Source organism: Stomoxys calcitrans, chromosome 3, assembly GCF_963082655.1.
Source record: "Stomoxys calcitrans chromosome 3, idStoCalc2.1, whole genome shotgun sequence".
Classification (NCBI taxonomy): Eukaryota; Metazoa; Arthropoda; class Insecta; order Diptera; family Muscidae; genus Stomoxys; species Stomoxys calcitrans.
In genome coordinates this window covers 195,184,425-195,204,804 of record NC_081554.1, presented here as the reverse complement: position 1 = coordinate 195,204,804, position 20,380 = coordinate 195,184,425, and the positions used below count along the sequence as shown (strand labels likewise).

Here is a 20,380-nt window from a genome sequence, read left to right as displayed (position 1 = left end):
AAAAAAAATAGATTTTCTTAAAAAAAGAATATTAAAAAATGTATCGTATTTTTGTTTAATTTCTATTTTTTATATTGTCTTTCTTTTTGCCACACAAAAATGTTTTTTCTTTTTTTTTTTGGTTTTTATTTACTTTATTCTTATTTTGTTTCACAAAAGAGGAATTTTAGTTCAAAGAACAAAAAAAAAAATAAATAAGGAAAATTGACTGACTGGCTGGCTGATTGACGACGAACTGAGCTGAGTGACTGACGACTGACTTCCGTTAGGCCCAGTACGCGTTGTTGCGTCCACGGCTAAAGATCACTGACTGACTGAACTCTTGTAGAAGCAGGCACGAGTCAGTAAGTCTCTTATCCCCAATGTTGTTCACTACGCGCATATATGTATACTTGTGTGTGTGTGTGTGGTTTAGTCAGTTTTTCTTTATAATATGTGTTCAGTGTTAAGTAATGCTCTTTCGATAATCGCTCCCCTATCGTCCCCCTTTTTGTTTTTGATACGTATACAAACAATCGAACACATGTGCTTTGCTATAGCATTGTGGCAGTGGTGGTGATAAGAACCTTGCAGGCAATAACTGGAGGGCGTTTAACATGTAGCTAAGGGCCTTTGCATTACTTTGAAATGGAAAAAAGGAAAATTAAACAAACAATTTCCATGAAATTTTCTATAAAGTTTTCTCTGAAGAGAAAATTTCTATAGAGATAAAATTTCTATGATATAAACAAAATTTTTTTCTTAATATAAAACAAGTAAAACGGCGTTCAGTTTGGCCGGGCCAAACTTTGGATACCCACCACCTCGGATATATATGTAAACCACCTTTCGTCAAAATGCGGTGAAAATCGCATACCTTATGCCCCATAGCAGCTATATAGAAAAATGTTCCGATTTGGACCAAAAACTAGTAAGTACAAGTCATAATTCAATTGTGTATAACAAAATATTTGTCTTTTTAGTAGCTATATCTAAAAATAAACCGATCTGAACCATATACGACACGGATGTCTAAAAGCCTAACATAATTCACTGTGTCAAATTTATGTGAAATCGGACAATAAATGTGCTTTTTATGGCCCCAAACCCTAAATCAAGAAATCGGCCTATATGGCAGCTATATTCAAATCAGGTCTGATTTAAGCCAAGTTTCAGAAAAATGTCGAAGAGCATAACATAACACACTGTCTTAAATTTCGGCGAACTCGGACAATAAATGCGCCTTTTATAGCCCCAAAACCTTAAATCGAGAGATCGGTCTATATGGCAGCTATATCCAAATTTTGGACTGATTTGATTCAAATTGAAGAAGAATATCGAAGAGCCTAGCACAACTCACTGTCCCAAATTTCGGCGACATCCGACAATAAATGCTTCTTTTATGGGCCCAAAACCTTAAATCGAGATATCGGTCTATATGGCAGCTATTTCCAAATCTGAACCGATCTGAGCCAAATTGAAGAAAAATTTCGAAAGGCCGAGCAAAACTCACTGTCCCAAATTTCGGCGACATCCGACAATAAATGCGCCTTTAATGGGCCCAAAAACTTAAATCGAGAGATCGGTCTATATGACAGCTATATCTAAATCTGGACCGATCCGAGCTAAATTGAGGACGTCGAAGGGCCCAGCACAATTTAATATCCCAAATTTCGGCGACATCCGACAATAAATGCGCCTTTAATGGGCCCAAAACCTTAAATCGAGAGATCGGTATATATGACAGCTATATCTAAATCTGGACCGATCCGAGCTAAAATGAAGAAGGACGTCAAAGGGCCCAGCATAATTCGATATCCCAAATTTCGGCAAAATCGGATAATAAATGCGCCTTTTATGGGCCTAAGACCTTAAATCGAGACATCGGTCTATATGGCGGCTATATCCAAATAAGAACCAATCAGGACCAAATTGAAGAAGGATGTCGAGTGGCCTAACACAACTCACTGTCCCAAATTTCCAGCAAAATCGGATAATAAATGTGGCTTTTATGGGCATAAGACCCTAAATCGGCGGATCTGTCTATATGGGGGCTATATCAAGATGTAGTCCGATATAGAATCTGTGCAAAGTTTCAGCTCAATATCTCTATTTTTAAAGACTTTCGCGTGATTTCAACAGATAGACGGACGGACATGGCTAGATTGTCTTACATTTTTCCCCTGATCAAGAATATATATACTTTATAGGGTCGGAAATGGATATTTCGATGTGTTGCAAACGGAATGACAAAATGAATATACACCCATCCTTCGGTGGTGGGTATAATAAAGAAAAAGGTATGGGTAGCCTTAACTTATGATTAGTTCACTAGGAATCTAAAATAAAGTACGCTGAAAGTATGTTCCAATCATTCCTACATTAATTTGAAATCCGCAAATAAATCTTCGGGCCCGTATTACATATCAACATTTGCCTTGCGCAAGTGTTCTTCGACGCTTGCTCGTCCATTACGCAATCTTTTCAACATTGCCTAACGTGTGGGAGTCTTCGCGGCGCTTTCACTCATTCTGATCTTCTTAACATCTTTATCACTTTCATAACGCCGAAAATGGAGTACAACTCACATGTATGGGCTGGAGCTGTTAAAGCATTCCCAAAAGTTGCCACCATTACTTAGGGAATAGTTAGATTTCCGGAATAAGTTACGAACCCCTGAGTTGGGCGTCAACCGTTGATATGCATACCTAACCCTCTCCTGTCCATGAAAGGCCTGCTGTAAGCCCTAATTTTACAAGGCCTCATCCCCAATACCTATGCCCCAGCACGCCTAACAGCCACAGCTTGCTATTTTCTTGCGGTGTAGTTCAAAACTACAGCAACAACCATATTATGTTTTTATGTATTCTCTTAGTAATAAAAGAGAGAGTGCGAAGTAGAAAGAGATAGGCAGTAAAAAGTATCACAAAGCTCTTAAATTTGTGGTTTTGTAGTAGGATAAATATCTGGCCCATCATTAGGGGCGAAAAAATCACAGCAACCAGGTGCTCGGTTGTAATGCCTGTGAAGACAAACAAAACAGTTTATTTGCAAAATTCTAAAGTGTTGAGTGTTTTTTTTTTTTGTATTACGGTTTCGAATATCATTTGGTTTTGAAAGCATCTAAGGTAAGTTTGACAAAAATATTTACCCATTATAAATGTTATCGAAAAGTGATAATTACTAATTCAAAGTCGAATACCATTTGAATTTCAATGTGAAAACATCTCTTTACTTATCTGCCGTCAGCTGTGTGTTTTGGGTGCGTGCTTTTTTATTCCTTTTCAAACTCTCTTGCATTGGGGCTGTTTTGTTCTCCCACTCTCTCAAGAAATGAAATGTTAATTTAACTTCACAAAACTGTTGCTTCTATCAGCACAGAGTCTTGTTGATGGTAGAGGGAGTACGAGTGTTTTATATTTGTATGTGGGGCTGTCTGTTCGGTTGTGGGGGAGTACCAGTGCAGAATATACTGTGAGTGTACAATGTTTGGTTGGTTATATTGCTATTCTTGTTGTTGTTCAGCTGAAACTCTTTGTTGTGTGCTAAAACATTAATAACGATGGAATAAGTGTGGTGCTTTACACTTTACGCAAGTCGTACGCAGAGTGTAGGATTGCCAAACTCATATATTGAAGATTAGACAAATTTTTGATGTGGCTTATAATAAAAGAATATATTAAGTATGAATGATTTGGATTTTTTTTTTTAATCAATAGTTTCCTACCAAATATAACTTCAACTGAAATAGAGCATTAACTGTAATTTGTTTAGAAATGTTCATATGTATTTATCGGCTCTTTTAAAGTTTAATATTAAAACCTATATGGAAAGGCAAAAGTCGGGCGGATGAAAATTGCGACCTGTAGTTTGTATACAAATTAACATGGACAGACGGACATAGCCAAATCGAATCAGAAAGTGATTCAGGATCGATCGGTATACTTATCAATGGGTCTATCTGTCTTCCTTTTTGGGTGTTTCAAACAAATGAACTATGTTATAATACCGTGTACCACAGTTGTGGTGTAGGGTAAAAAAAAAATTATTTCTTATACAAGCAAGTAAAGATTGAACAAGTTTTGCTAATTTGCCCATGAACATTCCGCTCACTCACGTAGACCGCATGGAGGCACGCATGTGGATACCGCACAGTGACTTCTGTATGAGTTGCCTCGATGAGGATACCAATTACAAATTTTGCCCATGAAGATTCCACTAAGGAACAGGGGCAAACTTCTCACATATCAATGAGTGTAGTCCGATTCAAGTTTAAGCTCAATGGTAAGGGGCCTCCTTTTTATAGCCGAATCCGAACGGCACGCCGCAGTGCGACACCTCTTTTGAGAGAAATTTTACATGGCATAGTACCTCACAAATGTTGCTAGCATTAGGAGGGGAAAACCACCGCTAAATATTTTTTCTGATGGTCTCGCCAGGATTCGAACCCAGGCATTCTGCGTCATAGACGACATGCTAACCTTTGCGCTAAGGTGTACAAGTTTAAATAACTGAAAAAGCTATAAACGTTTGTTATCCATATAAAATATTTGCAAAAATTCCCGCGGGTAGCTCTAAGCAGAATTCTAGGGCACTATAAAAATAGGACTACTATACACAATGGACTTAAAATTGTTTGTGTGGGTCTGACGTAGACCTGAAAAATTGGTCTAAATGCATAACCTATTATTACATTTATATGTATATTGATTAATAATTGCCTTATCAATAAATTTTAATTTTATTTAAGGAAAAATAAGTTATCCTACCAAAGGGTTTTAAAAACTGCTGCCTTGGCAACCCTGCCCAACGTTATGCATTAGTAAGTGTATAATGTGAAGTTTGTTTTGTTTTCTCACTTCAATTTTAAGCTACAGTTCATACATTCATTTGACATCTGAAAGAGTAATATGCTGTTTCCTCTCTTCAAATAACATATGCCAAAATAGCAACAACAAAGCATATATCTGAACAATATCACCTGAAATCAAGTAGAAATTTGTTGTTGTTCAATTCGTGAGCAGAAACCACAATGAGTAACACAAAAGGAACAAAATTAGTCTGAAGCGAAATAAAATTATTTTTGATTTTAATTTGGAAAATTAAAAAAAAAATCAATCCAACTAACTGATCGCAAGTAATGTAAATGAATTAATATTCGCAGTGTTACACAAAAAAAAACCAAAAGGCCATGAGCGTAGCAAGACGTGAGAAAACTGGTTCTTGATTAAAGCATTTATTTTGCTTTAGAACCGTTTGTTACCCCTGAACGAAGGCAAATAATTACACGTGGCAATTTCATGTCTTCGTACCTTGAGCAGTAGCAGCATAGCAATTCGTACGAGGGTGTTGTTGGAAATATTTAAAATTTTTGGACGAATTATTTAAATTGTTTCACATTCTTGAACAATATTCAATTTTGTAAATGAAATAAAATATAAAAGTAATATAAAAAAAATTTTATTTAATTAAATGAAACTGAATGTAATAAAATTACATACAAAAAAAGACAAATTAATTTAAATAAATTAATAATACTATAAAACCAGTAAGGAAATGCAAAAGTCGGGCGGTGCCCACATTATAATACCCTACACCTACCCTATAAACACATAAGGGGGGCTAGATCTAATTCTGAACCAATTTTGATGGACCTCGGCGGATGTATCCAGATAGATTAATAAAATTCCTGTATCAAATTTTGAGCAAATCAAATCTGTTCAAAATGTAATATCTACGGTTGACAAATGATAACAAATTATCCAAAATCTGACGAACAAATACATGGGAGCTATATCTAAATCTGAACCGGTTTCGACCAAACTTTATGGGTATTGGGAAATTCGTCGAGGAAAGCGTTGTAAAATTTTTTGGGAAGATTGGTCATTAAATGCGCTTGTACTGGGTCTAGGAGTGAAAGTCGGGCGATATTTATATATGAGAGCTTTATCTAAATCTGAACCAATATCTATGAAATTCACCAGTAATATCGAGAGTATCCTTGCTGCCAAACGGACATAGCTAAATCGAATCAGAAAGTGATTCTGAGTCGATCGGTATACTTATCAATGGGTCTATCTCTCTTGCTTTTGGGTGTTACAAACAAATGCACAAGTAAGAGCGTTCTAAGTTCGGCCGGGCCGAATCTTATATACCCTCCATCATAGATCGCATTTGTCTAGTTCTATGCGCGGTATCTCTTTTAAGGCAAACAAAGAATATTGAATAAGAACTGTTATGCTATTGGAGCTATATTAAGTTATAGTCCGATTCGGATCATAAATGAATGCAGAACATTGTAGTATTCATTGTGTAATATTTCAGTTCATTCGGATAAGAGTTGTAGGGGCTCAAGGAGCAAAATCGGGAGAGAGGTTTATATGGTAGCTGTATCAAGCTATTGATCGATGCAGACCATATTAGGCAGGTATATTGAAAGTCATGAGAGAAGCCGTTGTACAAAATTTCTGCCAAATCGGAAGAGAATTGCGCCCTCTAGAGGCTCAAGAAGTCAAAAACCCAGATCGATTTATATGGCAGCTATTTCAGGTTATATACCGATTTGCGCCATACTTGGCACAGTTATTGGAAGCCATAACAAAACACTTCATGCCAAATTTTAACCAAATCGGTCAGTTTATATGACAGCTATACCAGATTATAAACCGATTTGAATCATACTTAGCACAGTTGCTCGAACTCTTGACAAAACATTTCATGCCAAATTTCAACCAAATCGGATGAGAATTGCGCCCTCTAAAGGCTCAAGAAGTCAAGATCCAAGATCAGTTTATATGACAGCTATACCAGATTATAAACCGATTTGAATCCTACTTAATACAGTTGCTCGAAGAACACTTAAGAAAACACTTCATGCCAAATTTCAACCAAATCGGATAAAAATTGCGCCCTCTTGTGGCTTAAGAAGTCAAGATCCAAGATCAGTTTATATGACAGCTATATTAGGTTCTGTAACGATTTAAACCATACTTAGCACAGTTGTTGGAAGTCAGAAAAAACACTTCATGCCAAATTTCAGCCAAATCGGATAAGAATTGCGCCCTCTAGAGGCTTAAAATGTAAAGATCCTAGATCGGTTATATGGCAGCTATATCAAAACGTGGACCGATATGACCCATTTACAATCCCATCTGACCTACACTAATAATGAAGATTTGTGCAAAATTCAAGCGGCTAGCTTTTCTTCTTCGAAAGTTAGCGTGCTTTCGACAGATACACGGACGGACAAGGCTAGATTGACTTCAAATATCATCACGATAAAGAATATATGTATACTTTAGGGGGTCTCAGATGTATATTACGAGGAGTTACAAACAGAATGACGAAATTAGTATACTCCCATACTACGGTGGAGGGTTTAAAAACACACTTTTCTACCCGATATATCGATTTTTAGAGGTGTATCAGTTATCCAATTAAGCCTAAAATTCAATATAGTAAGCTGGGCTTGATTTATAGACCATTCATAATAAATCCCAACCACTCGGATATACCAAAAACTTTTGTAATTTTTTTTTTTATTTTATGCACTACCACATTTATGCTTCCCATCTATTGTATATGATGTTTTATAGGGGATTTAGAAAAGATATGAAAATGTAACCGCAATTGATCGTTTCCATTTATTCATTTAGCAATAAACTTGGCTGGCATTTGTTTACGGGGCACCACAATTTGTGGTTTCATAGAATGCCATTCGTTTTGAAATTTGCAAATTACTCAAATTTCGAAATAAATTGAAATGTATCTATGAAAGCTCGAATTCTCTAAAAGCAAGTGTCTAACATGTGCAACAGCAAATGACAATGCTGACTGAATGACATTGTATCGTATCTAATGACGGCATAAAACAAAAACCAGGGAGAGAGTTGAACAAATTAGCCATGCTGATTATCAAGCTAATAAACAATGTTTTTTTTTTTTGAAGCAACGAATCCTTTTTTCTTCAAATTTTTAAAGGCTTTGTGGACTTCACTAATATTGACTAAAAATGCTTATGTAAGTTTAATCTGCCATATATTAAATGGTTCTGAAGATTCTGATAATATTGATTTTTTACCCTCTGAACTGAATAAAAATAGAAGTCATTGCATTGGTCCATTATTAAATCGTGGTCTATCACACATAACCTAAATCTACAACTCTATCGGAAGACTCCTGGAACTTATATTTGTAAGTCATCCTTGCGATATCCTGATTTCTCGTTCGGACCCCATTACTACCACTGAAGATAAATATTACCCTAAAATTCATATTCAGATTCATCTATCGTTCCTCTCAACTAGAAAATCATTTCACTAATATTGCTTTTAGAGAACAGATTACCAGAAACTGGTAATGGCTCAATAGACTGGCCTATTCAACACTCGTTAAATTCTTTAGATGAAATGCTGTGCTTTCTTAATCGTGCATTCGAAATTAATATAACAAAGACTGCTTCAAAGAGAGTACACTTTGAGGATGTTGGTCCTCCATGGAATACTCCAGAATTATCAAAATTGAAGAATAAAAAGAACACATTTTATAAGATATTCAAGAAAAGTGGTTTACATCTAGACTATGAAAATTATTCGGTCAGGTTAGGTTGAATGGGTTGCCTACCAAAGGTGAGTTCACTCGAAGGCCAGTTTGGCCCATTGTAATACCCTAGAGAGACAGAGAAAGTAAAGAGAAAGAAAATGTGAGACTACGTACTAGAGGTTATATACGAATAAAAGAAAAAGTTAGGAAGAGTGAAGAACCCGAGCGGGGGGTGAAGAACCACCCGTCCCTACGCAAGCATGGATCAACCTATGCCGGAGCTTGTGGCACTCCCAGTCGATACCAGAGGTACGTTTGCAAGTCCACCTTGATCACAAAACAAACGGCTCCCCAGAAAGAAGAGCCTACGTTTCTGCAGACCCGGACAGGAACAGCACACAGCAAGTGCTCAATAGTCTCCTTCTCATCCGCATCGAGGCAACTCCTACAGAAGTCATTGTGCGGTATCCCCATGCGACCTATGGTACAGTGTCCGGTTATGACCCTTGTCAAAGTACTCTTCGACCTCTTATTGAATGCCAACAAGATTGAGGTATACAATCTTGAATAGCCAACAGTATGATATTACTTTACAAAGAAGAAGCGTAAAATGATGTCGAATATGAAATCTTTCTATGGTTTTATAAGCAATAAACTTCGATCTAATAAGTTTCCAAAGGTATTGAAATTCGAGCAAGATGTTTCATAATTTTTTAATTTATTCCACCAAAAGATATGATGATACTTTCCAATACTCCTACCATATTTCAGAATTCTGTAATTTAAATGTTCATGGGTTTGATGTTCCAACTGTATTAGAAAATTTGAAATGCCTTAAAAGCATGACAGTTCCTGGACCTGATGGGATCCCAGCGTGCATATTGAAGAACTGTGCAGAAAATCTTACATTTCCTGTTTGTATGATTTTCAACAAGTCTTTAGATTCCGGGTATTTTCCAAAGAAATGGAAGGAATCATACATTGTTAATCTATTCAAACTATAGGGGTATCGCAAGGTTTAATGTTATTCCCAAACTATTTGAGAAAATGATTACAGATTCATTTGCATTCCAAATATTTTCTATATTATCGAAATACCAGCATGGGTTTCGAAAACACGGCACTGAAGTGGAAGGAATCGCACATTGTTCCTCTATTGAAACTATGCGGGTATTCCAAAGCTTAATGCTATACCCAAACTATTTGAGAAAATGATTGCAGATTCATTGTCATTCCAAATATCTCCTAAATTATCGAAATACCAGCATGGGTTTCGAAAACACCGCTCGACAGTTACGAATCTTATAGAGCTCACTACGCATGTGAATGAAGGGTATAGAAAAGATACCAGAGAGACTGTGTTTATACCGATTTCAGTAAGGCATTCAATAAGATATAAATCATGAATTGCCATTATATAAGATCGCATCGTACTTAGTTGAGAGGTCACAAATGGCTAAATTTGGTAAATCTGGTGTTCCCAAGGGGCGCCATCTTGAGCCCGTGTTGTTTACTTTGTTTATGAATGACCTGCCTTAGGTAATACGCCATTCTGAGGTACTTATGTATGCTGATCATGTGATAATATTCTTTTCCTTTAATATCGAAACAAGTCAGAGTTTACTGCAATCAGATCTCAATATTTTTTACAACTAGTGTAACGGTAATCTACTGGAACTGAACATAAGAAAGTGTTAACATATGCAATTTTTCAGACTGAATAAAATAGGCTCAAGTTATTACTTTGATGACGGCTTGATCGAATCCTTAACGACTATGAATGATCTTGGTATCCTTTTAGATATCCGACGGTCTTTCGAGAGAATGTTTCTCTTATTATTAATAAGGCATATAGAAGTTTGGGCTTTCTTAATATATGGAGTAAAGAATTCTCAGACCCATTAGTTATTTCCTAATGCAGTTATTGGAAGTAATAACTGAACAGTACATGCAAAATTTTAACCAAATCGGACAAAAATTGAGGCTTTCAGGGGCTCAAAAAGTCAAGTCGGGAGATCGGTTTATTTGGGAGCTATATCAGGATCTTGGCCATCGGTCTATAACCTGTTATAGATCCCATTTAACCTGATCTGCCCATTTGACTTCTTGAGCCGCTGGAAACCGCAATTTTTGTCCGATTTGGTTGATTTGCCAAGTACGGTCTAAATCGGTCTATAACCTGATACAGCTTCCATATAACCCGATCTCCACATTTGAATTCTTGAGCCCTTGGGAGCCGCAATTTTTGTCCGATTTGGCTGAAACTTTGCATGTAGTGTTCTGGTAAGATTTCCAACAACTATGACAAATACGATCCAAATCGGTATATAACCTGATATAGCTCCCATATAGGCCGATCTCCGCAGGAAGCCGCAATTTTTGTCTGATTCGGCTGTGTGCCAATTGCGGCACGAATTGGTGTATAACCTGATATTGCTCCCATATAAACAGATCTTCCGATTTGACTTTTTTAATCCTTTAGGTTAGGTTAGGTTTAAGTGGCAGTCTGCCATCAGACTCACTTTGACGTTTTCGTCCATTGTGATACCACATGAACAGAAGAAGGAATATGCCTTCTAGTTCCTACCATTGAACCATCCAGATCGCTTTAAAAAACCCAATAACTTGCGAATGTTGACATCCGTAAAATCAGACTGGCTCTCACAGAAATAAGAGCCTAAAGTGGAACTCCTTCTCACTGCTGGTGGGACATACACACACACAGAAGGTGTTCTATAGTCTCTTCTTCTTCGATGTCCTCACAGCTTCTGCAAAATTCGTTGCTGGCAACCTTCAGTCCGTCAGCATGTTTTCTGATTAGACAGTGGCCTGTCATGCCGGACACAATGACTGAGACGCCTGTTCTCGCCAATGACAGCACAGCAGTAGACCTCTTCAAGACTAGATTAAACCACTTAGTATTGGAATGCTCACACCCCCTTCTTTGTGACAATCTATCATTCGTTGTCCTTCGAGCCTGATCCTGAAAACTTAGCTTACATGTCGCTAGAGCCATACCCACAGATTCCAGTATCCCTAGAATGGGAAGGGTAGTTCCTAGTCTCGCAAGCTTGTCCGTTTTACAATTTCCTGGGATATCTCAGTGGCCCGGCACCCAGAACAGGTGAATTTTGAACTGTTCAGCCATCTCGTTGAGAGATCTGCGACAGTCGAGGGCGGTTTTTGTGTTCAGAAATACGTTCTCCAGGAATTTAATGGCTTCCACCTCTTCCTTAATTGCAAGGATCTCAGCCTGACACACACTGCAGTAGTCAGGTAACCTTTTCCATAAGACCAGTTCTAGATCTTTAGAGTACACCCCAAAGCCCACCTGGTCGTTTAGTTTGGAACCATCCGTATAGAAGTCTATGTCACTTCTGTTACCAGGGATATGCTAGTTCCAATCGGTTCTATCAGGAATAGTGGTACAGTACTTTTTATCAAAAAGCGGCTCCGATGCCTGGAACATCGGATATTGTATCAAGGATAACACTGAGAAAGCTCCCTTAACCTCATGCAGTGGTCGCTGTAATCTGGGTAGCCACAATGTCCAGTGGCATAAGAGGTAGCATTAAATTCTGTGCATCAGATGGTGTCGTCCTCAGTGCGGCTGTGATGCTCAAACAAGCCATCCTTTGGATCCGGTTAAGTATTGAGCAGTAGGTGAACTTTTGAAGCGCCGTCCACCAGACCATATAACCAACATTTTCATGATTTTTTTTTTATATTCTAACAAATATTTTAAAATTTCAATTTCGCTATTGTTATGAACATATATTTTTTTTATTGCATATTTTTTCGGCATCATCTTCTAATAATTTGTTATGTAGTCTTTTTAATTTTAAAGAATCATCCCCATTTGCTCATGCACACAACACCATGCAATGATATGGGGTCTTAGGTCAATGACATTATGACATCTTTGGTTTGCCAACAAGTGCAAGTGCAGGCAATGAAGTTGCATTCACTATGCAATTGTTGTCAATTGTCATGGGTTGTGAATCATACGCCCCGCTCCGATCATATCGCACAAGTATCGCATGTATGTGCACATCATATAGCCCATAGTTTAGTAATTTCCTTAATGTAATATAAATGACGACTATGACTTTGTTCGATTGCCTTGTTATCTGTGTTCTTTGCCAGACATTGAAGATGAGAAGAAGATGCCGTTGATGGCGTTGATGATGACTATTTGATTCAATTATAATCCCAGTTTTGTTTGTGGCTTTATCTGATTATATATCCTCACATATGATGAAGTGCATCCATGATAGCGTCCAAGTGTATAATTTTTTTTAATTCCTTTAAATTAATTTTGCATGATGACAGACTGAAAAAAATCTCCACAAAGTGTGTTATTCGCAATCTGTATAAATATGTCCATAGCTGAACTTGTTGAGGTAATTATTGGAGGCTGCTTACACTCAGAGAAAGAAGTTAGTGACAAGAAGCCAAATAATTCTCTCTAAGAACTAGCATATTCTCCGACTACCAAATTATAAGGATTTTTTTCTTAAGACCAAATTTCCTCAAAATACACAATTTCTATGAAATTTTCATTAAAAAAATCATCGAAATTCTGTGAACACCGAATTTCTATGGAATTTTCTCTCAAGATCCAAAAAATTTGGGAAACTTTCTCTAAAGACAAAACTTCTTTGAAATTTTCTCCAAATACCAAATTTTAAAGAAATTTTCTCCAAAGACCAAATTTCAATAAAATTTTTCCAAAGACCAAATTTCCGACTTTCTTGGGTTAGTCCTTAAGGCATTTATCTACGCCCATCTCAACAGATTAAGAGCACGAAATCGTCCCAATACCTCCGTTTATCAAGAGATTCCTGAGAAACGGCGAAAATCCACTCCATTGAGGCATTGCCTTTGTCATTTACCTTTTGTTTTTACTATTTCCCTACCAGGCACGGGATAGGTGTGAGCACCACACAGTATGGAACATTTAAGTCCCATCTGTGTGGTGTTCATTGCTGTCACGACAAGCTTAGCTGTGAGCTACCGGGCGCGTCCACAGGTTGCGGATAGTGGAATGCTCCATACGGAGTAGCTGCAACGACAGCCGCGTACAATCAGCGGTATCGAGCGGAGAGTCTCAGTGAGAGGCCGGGCGGCACCGGCTCTTGCACAAATACTGAGTGCTTATGAAAATGTGGCTACAACAACAACTATTCCCCTAGTCTGCAACATCAGACTAACTAAATACTAAATTTCCCATGAACATTCCGTTAAGGAACAGGGGATACATCTCTCATAGCAATGAGTGCAGTCTGATTAAAGTTTAAGCTCAATGATAAGGGACATCCATTTTAATATCCAGTCCGAACGGTGTGCCTCATAGCGACACCCTATGACAGAAAAGTTTTAACATTAAAGGATACCTAACAAGTTAAGCCAGCATTAGTAAGAGTATAGGTTAGGTTTAAGTGACAGTCTGCCATCAGATTCAGATAGACGTTTTCGTTCATTGTGATACCACAGGAACAGAAGAAGGAAGATGCCTTCCAGTTTCTACCACTGAACCATTCAGGTCGCTTTGAAAAGCCCAATAATTTGCGAATGTTCACATCAGCTAAATCAGACAGGTTCTCAAAGAAATGAGAACCTAAAGTGGAACTCCTTCTGACTGCTAGTGCAGGACTCACACACAGAAGGTGTTCTACAGTCTCTTATTCTTCGATGTCCCCACAGCTTTTGCAAAAATCGTTGCTGGCAACTTTTAGTCTCTCAGCATGTTTTCCGATTAGACAGTGACCTGTCATGACGGACACCCTCACTGAAACGTCTGTTCCAGTCAATGACAGCAAAGCAAGAGACCTCTTCAAGTCTAGATTAAACCACTTAGTTTTGAAATGCTTACAGCTCCCCCTTTGTGACCATCTATCATTCGTTGTCCTTCGAGCCTGGTCCTGAAAACTTAGCTTACATGTCGCTAGAGATATACCCACAGATTCCAGTATCCCTGGAATAAGTAGGGTAGTACTTAGTCTCCTGTTCTGTGGCCCCGCACCCAGAACTGTTCAGCCATCTCGTTGAGAGATCTGCGACTGTCTAGGGCGGTTTTTGTGTTTAGAAAAACGTTCTCCAGGGATTTAATTTACACCCCAAAGCCCACCTGGTCGTTTAGTTTGGAACCATCCATATAGAAGTCTAAGTAACTTCTTTTACCAGGAATATCGTCGTTTTAATTGGTTTTATCGGGAATAGTGTTATAGTGTTTTTTATCAAAAAGCGGCTCAGGTAGGGTATAATCCATACTGCCTGGAACATCGAATAGTAAGAGGATAACCACCGCCGAAAGAATTTCTGATTTTCACACCGAAATTTGAACCCAGGCCTTCGGTGACCTATATCTTGTGTCGTACTGTGATTTATTATTCCTGCCGCCTCTCCATAACCTCAGTAGATTTTAGCATTGGCAGAACATGATTTCGTCTAGTCCTTCTGATTTAAATACCAAGAAAGAGCGAAAATACCTTTGCATCGATAGTTCCATCGTTTCCTAATTGCTCTCGGTGTGAGTTCCACTCCCATGCATGCTTCGCCACGGTGGCCTCCGCTGGCCTTTATCCTGCGTCGTGCTGTGGTTTATTATTCTTGGCGCCTCTCCATGACCTCAGTAGATTTCAGCAATAACAGAAGATGATTTCGTCTAGTCTTGCTGATTTAGAGTGTAGAGTGCTTGGCGTATATATGTATACCTCAATAGTGCCTTCCGAAAGGCTTCGTTAAGGGACTTCGTGACAAGATCCACTGCGCCTCAGTTCCATTTCATTCAATACAGGCACTCACCTTCTGCATATGTTCCCTGAATTTAACTTTTGCAAGTTGATTTTTTGACATTTGTTTGCAGAGTTGCATTTTTTAACGCGACTCTCCTTAACGCGTTCATTCTGTTTAGGCCTGTATAGTTATGGCTCCACTTGCATTTTAAATGAAATTATTTAATTCTCCTCGAAATTTTCTTAACTTGAAATTTTTCAATCAAATCAATAAAAAAAAAATTTACATCGAACATGAATGTGCGTTAATAAAAGTAAACAATGTTCAATGTTCTCATTAATTATATCGCAGTATAATAATGAAACAACATACAAAAACCAATACCAGTTTTACAACCTTCTCCAATACCCCGATCCCCATACTCCTCCTCACTCCATGAATGATCATAATCACAAACATTTCCCACTTCCCATTGAAAATGTTCAATGCAGACGGCTTTACATTGTCTAAGACCTCTAGTCTGCTTTAATTCGTCTATCTATCTGTCTGTCTAATCGATACGAATTATAATCTAAAACAACAACAAAAACAAAACAAAAAAAAAAAAAAAGATTATTAACAAATTAGTTCTGCCAACGTATTGACTCCCCCTATAATCTTTATGTGTGCATGTTTGTGTATGTGCTGTAAAAACATAAACCGGCAAACCAACAACAACAGCAAGAACGGTTTAAACGCCAAGTCGTGATTTATCGCTTAAAAGAAGTAATCAAAACGACCTGAGTGAGAGCTACAACAACAGCTGGTATACAAATCTTGTTTGGTATGGCTAAAACTAGTTTGGCATTCCGTTGGAAGAGTATTTCGATTGACTATAGCAGGCACAGTGTCAGTGAAGCTCTTATGTTTATCCTTTGTCATAGTTGTGGGGCTTTACTCTCGCTTATTCTCTTTAAGTTTAAATTCTCTTTCGATGATGGGAAAAGCCACTAGATTTTTAATGTACTCTTAGTTATGGGAGAGAAATCTGTTTAAGTAAAGCAAAATAAAACAACATCAAATTCTTGGAGATAGTGTTGTTGTGCCAAAACATCTGTTGCACAGAGAGAAAAGAACGGGTAAAGCTATAACTGTGCAAGCGCAGGGGGTATTACAACGAAATGTTTTTTTACGTGTCGTAAGAAGAAAATATATTAGATTTTAGATTAGAATAGATTTTATGTAAATGAATTATTACAAATATAATTCGATACAGTTTTTTTATGAAAATCTTATTTGACATAACATCTATGTTGTTGTGGCAGACTGGCATACAAAAAATATTACTAAAATATATTTTTAAGTTGGCACTGTTTCTGATTTGTTTTGCTTCAGGTTTTGTTTTACTTTTATGATTATTATTTTTTTATAGATTAAATTCATTTAGAATTAACTTTCGGTAATTCAAGCAATTAACTGGATAATTGCCGAGGGGTGCAAAATTATCTTCATTTAATATTGTACGGATATCATTTAGAGTCAATGAGCTATTTCCAAAAAATCGTCTTCTCTCGTAAGCATATATAGCATATATAATTACAGTTTGTATCATTTCTAAAGGCTCTGGAATTGAGGTTAAGCAGACCACCTCTGGCTCGAAAAATTAAACTTAGAAATTTCAGCGAGTTGTCATCTCAAAAGTATAGGGGGATATTGTATTTAAGATGTGGGTAAGGGTCGTGATATTGTGAGGCCAGAGCCCTGTTCTCATTCAATACTTTTTCAAGTTCCATAAGGTCTCATAAAATAATATCGTGCCTTAACACAAGATCCTGACCTCTATGGCAAAAATCAACTTCAATACTTAGTTCAGCATCTAAATCTAATCAACTCTTTGTCCAGTAAACCCTGGCATCTATAGTCTCCTTAGCCAGCAGTCGGGGTAATCTATCACCAGGCATTGAGAGTACATTGCTAATATAATTAAAGTGTATCCTGAGGGTCTCCAAAAACATAATTGGTAGCCCTGTTTCGATATGCAACATACAGTTAGGCGTAATTATAGAACCTTTTTTATAAAGAACCTGAATAGTCTCGCTACTTGCTCATAGCTAACATGTCCCCACACCTGAGCGCCGTAAAACAATATAGACTTGGTAGCAGTATTAAATATCTTCATTTTATTCGGAATGCTTATTCTTCCGTTGTAAATGTAGCGTAGCCATTTTTGCAGATTGTAGTTTGTTAGACAGATGCTTTACAAAAGAAAGGTTATACGTAAGATTCATACCGAGATATTTGTACTCATTTACGAACTCTATAGGCTCAGTGACGTAATACCTAGACAGACTACTACTGATCCTGGTTCCCTTTCTGAAAACAACAATCTTAGATTTGGTCAGGATTAAACTTCGACCCCATAAAGAGCAATATGCTTATAGAGCATCAATCATCGACTGAAGTTTCGTCGATGAGTCCGAAAGCAGAACAATATCGTCTGCATACATAAGTACCCTTATCTCGACCTCCCCAATGCGTACACCGACGGGTAGAACCTCATGTAAATCATTTAAATACAAAGCGAAAAGTATTGGGCTCAGTAAACAGCTTTGACGGACTTCCTGAGTAACCTTAAAAGGTGTAGAAAGGGTTGAACCAACCCGTAATTGACTTTTGGTGTCACAATAAATCAGACGCAGTATAATAATAATCTTTGTAGAGGGAATCAATGTGGCCAATTTATAAAACAGGGAGTTTCGAGGTACCATGTCCAAGGCGGCGGAAAAGTCAACAAAGAATTCGAACGTCTTTCTACTTCTCTTCCAATTCAAGTAACTGTAAGGTTGAAGATATCATAAGTAATCGAGTAGGCCTGTCTAAATCCTGCCTGGTATTCGTTCAGAATCCGATTTTGCTCTACCCACGAGTTAATTCAGTTCAACAATATACCAGTGAATATTTTATACAGTGTGTCAAGCAGAGACAAACCTCTGTAATTCGACATCACATTTACATTACCTTTTTTGTGCAATGGGATGATTATCGATCTGCGAAAGGACGAAGAGATAGACTCCCGAAGAAAAATAAAGTTAAGCAGATGTAGAACTCTTTGTAGAACTCAAAAGGGATTCCATCAAAGCCCGGCGCCTTATAACTTTTTGCATTACCGAGTACGAATAATAATTCGTGAATTTCGAAAGGGCCGTCTACAAATGGGTTCATGTAGTACGGCAGCACCCAAGCCTTCTCATCTTCGTGAGAGCTACATGACGATAAATCAATGAAGTATTTGCGGTGGTCTTTCCTTACACTTATTCGCAAGTTTCCACCAATCAGCCGAGTTCTTGACAGTATCCAATCTCTCAATGTTCGAGTTGTGTAATGCCAATTGCTTTCTGTTGCAGAGGTTCGTATAAAAGGACCTACTTTCAATATATTGTCTTCTAGAACTCTGACTTTTAAATCTGCCATAGCAGTTAAGACATTTAAGCATACGTTTTCTGGCTGACTTGCACTGTCCGTCAAACCATCTATTCTTGCGCTCGAAAAAACGTTTGCCTGATGACTTTCCAGCAGCTTCGTGTATTTTAGATATGAGTATGTCAACCTTGCAATCAATGGTGGAATCGCTAAAAAGATAATTAAAGTCACATCGTTCGGTGATGGCTTACGATATACATCAGGCTTCAGGCCCCAGTTTCTGTGGCAATATGCATGACTTCTCTGCTCTAATGGAGTTCGATTTAATTGAGAGTTTCAGTGGCATATGATCCAAATACGGTTTACAGGAGACACGAAAATTGTCCAACTGTTCCAAAACATTGGAGAAGCCTATAACATAATCTATTACCATTGAATCCATTACCATACAAAAAGGAGTAAGACAAAAAAAATAGGAGTCGTTGTTGAGAGTTGAATTATTATTATTTGCAAGAATTCTGCTGCAATCACCCACATGAGGTTATTTGCATAATTGAGTGGGAAATAATCTATCCAAAGAGCGCCATGTCATACCATATCGCTCTTGCGATCAAGATTCGTTCTGATTGTGTTCTGTTGTGTATGTGTTCTTTACTAACCAATTCACTTCGTGTACACACACACACACACACTTGCTCTCACCTCTCTCTTAATCTGCTGAGGGATACAAAGGCTACATATCTCAAGTTATGGGATTTCGAAAATAAATCTGGTGTTTTTTCTCCTTCAATTCAGCTGGTTTGTAACGCAATTATTTGGGCTGCAGGATTTGTTGTGGTTTTTGTTGGGTAAAGAGAGAAAGTTGTCATTTCCCGTTCATTCATGCTTGGATTACTTTTAAATAAGTTTTAACTTTAAAGCCACTTGTAGACTTTTTTCCAAGTGTGTCTTTACGAAATCCCTATTTATTCTGCTTTTTTACTTATTTCAAGTAATCGACTAAATTTGCCTTGTTGCTCCAGACAAATACAAGACCAAACTAGAGCAGAGCAGAGCAGAGCGGCGGAGTAATGTAAACAAATAAAATGCAAAAAAAAGCAATGAAATAATGATAAGAAATGTAAACAAAATTGGAATATCATCGTAGTTCGTGCATAAACTCATACTCTAGGAATTTTGTTTGTTTCCATCCGCATGTTGCTCTTTTCTTCTTCTTCATCTTTGCCTACCCAAGGTGGGTACATAAAAAAGATTCTGTTTCCTCTGTGAAATCTAAGCTATCGCGTGTAATGCTAATCATAGTGGCATCATCACCTAGACGATAATTTCCTATGTGTCCACCAAGTCATCATGCCACTCACCATCCCTCCACTGAGCCATAGAGCAGCCAGCACTCAACTACATATTAAGATAGGCACGCGCTGAATCCATTATTAGTACTTTTTATTATTATTGTTATTATCACTATTGTCCCATTTCCCAGTTCGCCAACATTTTCCTAATTTATTAGCCTATTTATCAAATGAATTTTGTGGCTAAAGCATTGCTGGTTATTTGCATGGGATGGGCTTATGTCTAAGATAAGTAGCGTCGATTCTATGGTATATAACCCCGTTTACACTGCTCATTAAATCCGGTTTTAAGGCTCTCGTCAGATGATTTTGTAAAGGGAAAACAGATGATCGAGCTATTGAAGCCGGATTTAAAGGGCAGTGTAAATGGG

The 20,380-nt window shown here is 37.6% G+C and overlaps 1 protein-coding gene and 1 long non-coding RNA gene across 3 annotated transcripts in view; one reads left to right on the top strand and one right to left on the bottom strand.

Annotated features, from left to right (window-relative positions):
* LOC106082016 (sodium/potassium-transporting ATPase subunit beta-1) overlaps window positions 1-323 on the bottom strand; it is a 67,085-nt gene extending 66,762 nt beyond the window's left edge. The window contains exon 1 of one of the 2 annotated variants that reach the window (XM_013244355.2): window positions 214-323. The gene's annotated coding sequence lies outside the window, so the exon portion shown is untranslated. Of the gene's footprint in view, window positions 1-133 lie in introns of both variants that reach the window. The other variant, XM_013244429.2, reaches the window with a different exon arrangement.
* A 2,651-nt stretch (window positions 324-2,974) lies between these two features.
* The window catches only part of LOC131995763 (uncharacterized), a 71,702-nt gene continuing 54,296 nt past the window's right edge, over window positions 2,975-20,380 (top strand). The window contains exon 1 of the long non-coding RNA XR_009397611.1: window positions 2,975-3,107. This is a non-coding gene — a long non-coding RNA (uncharacterized LOC131995763). The remainder of the gene's footprint in view (window positions 3,108-20,380) is intronic.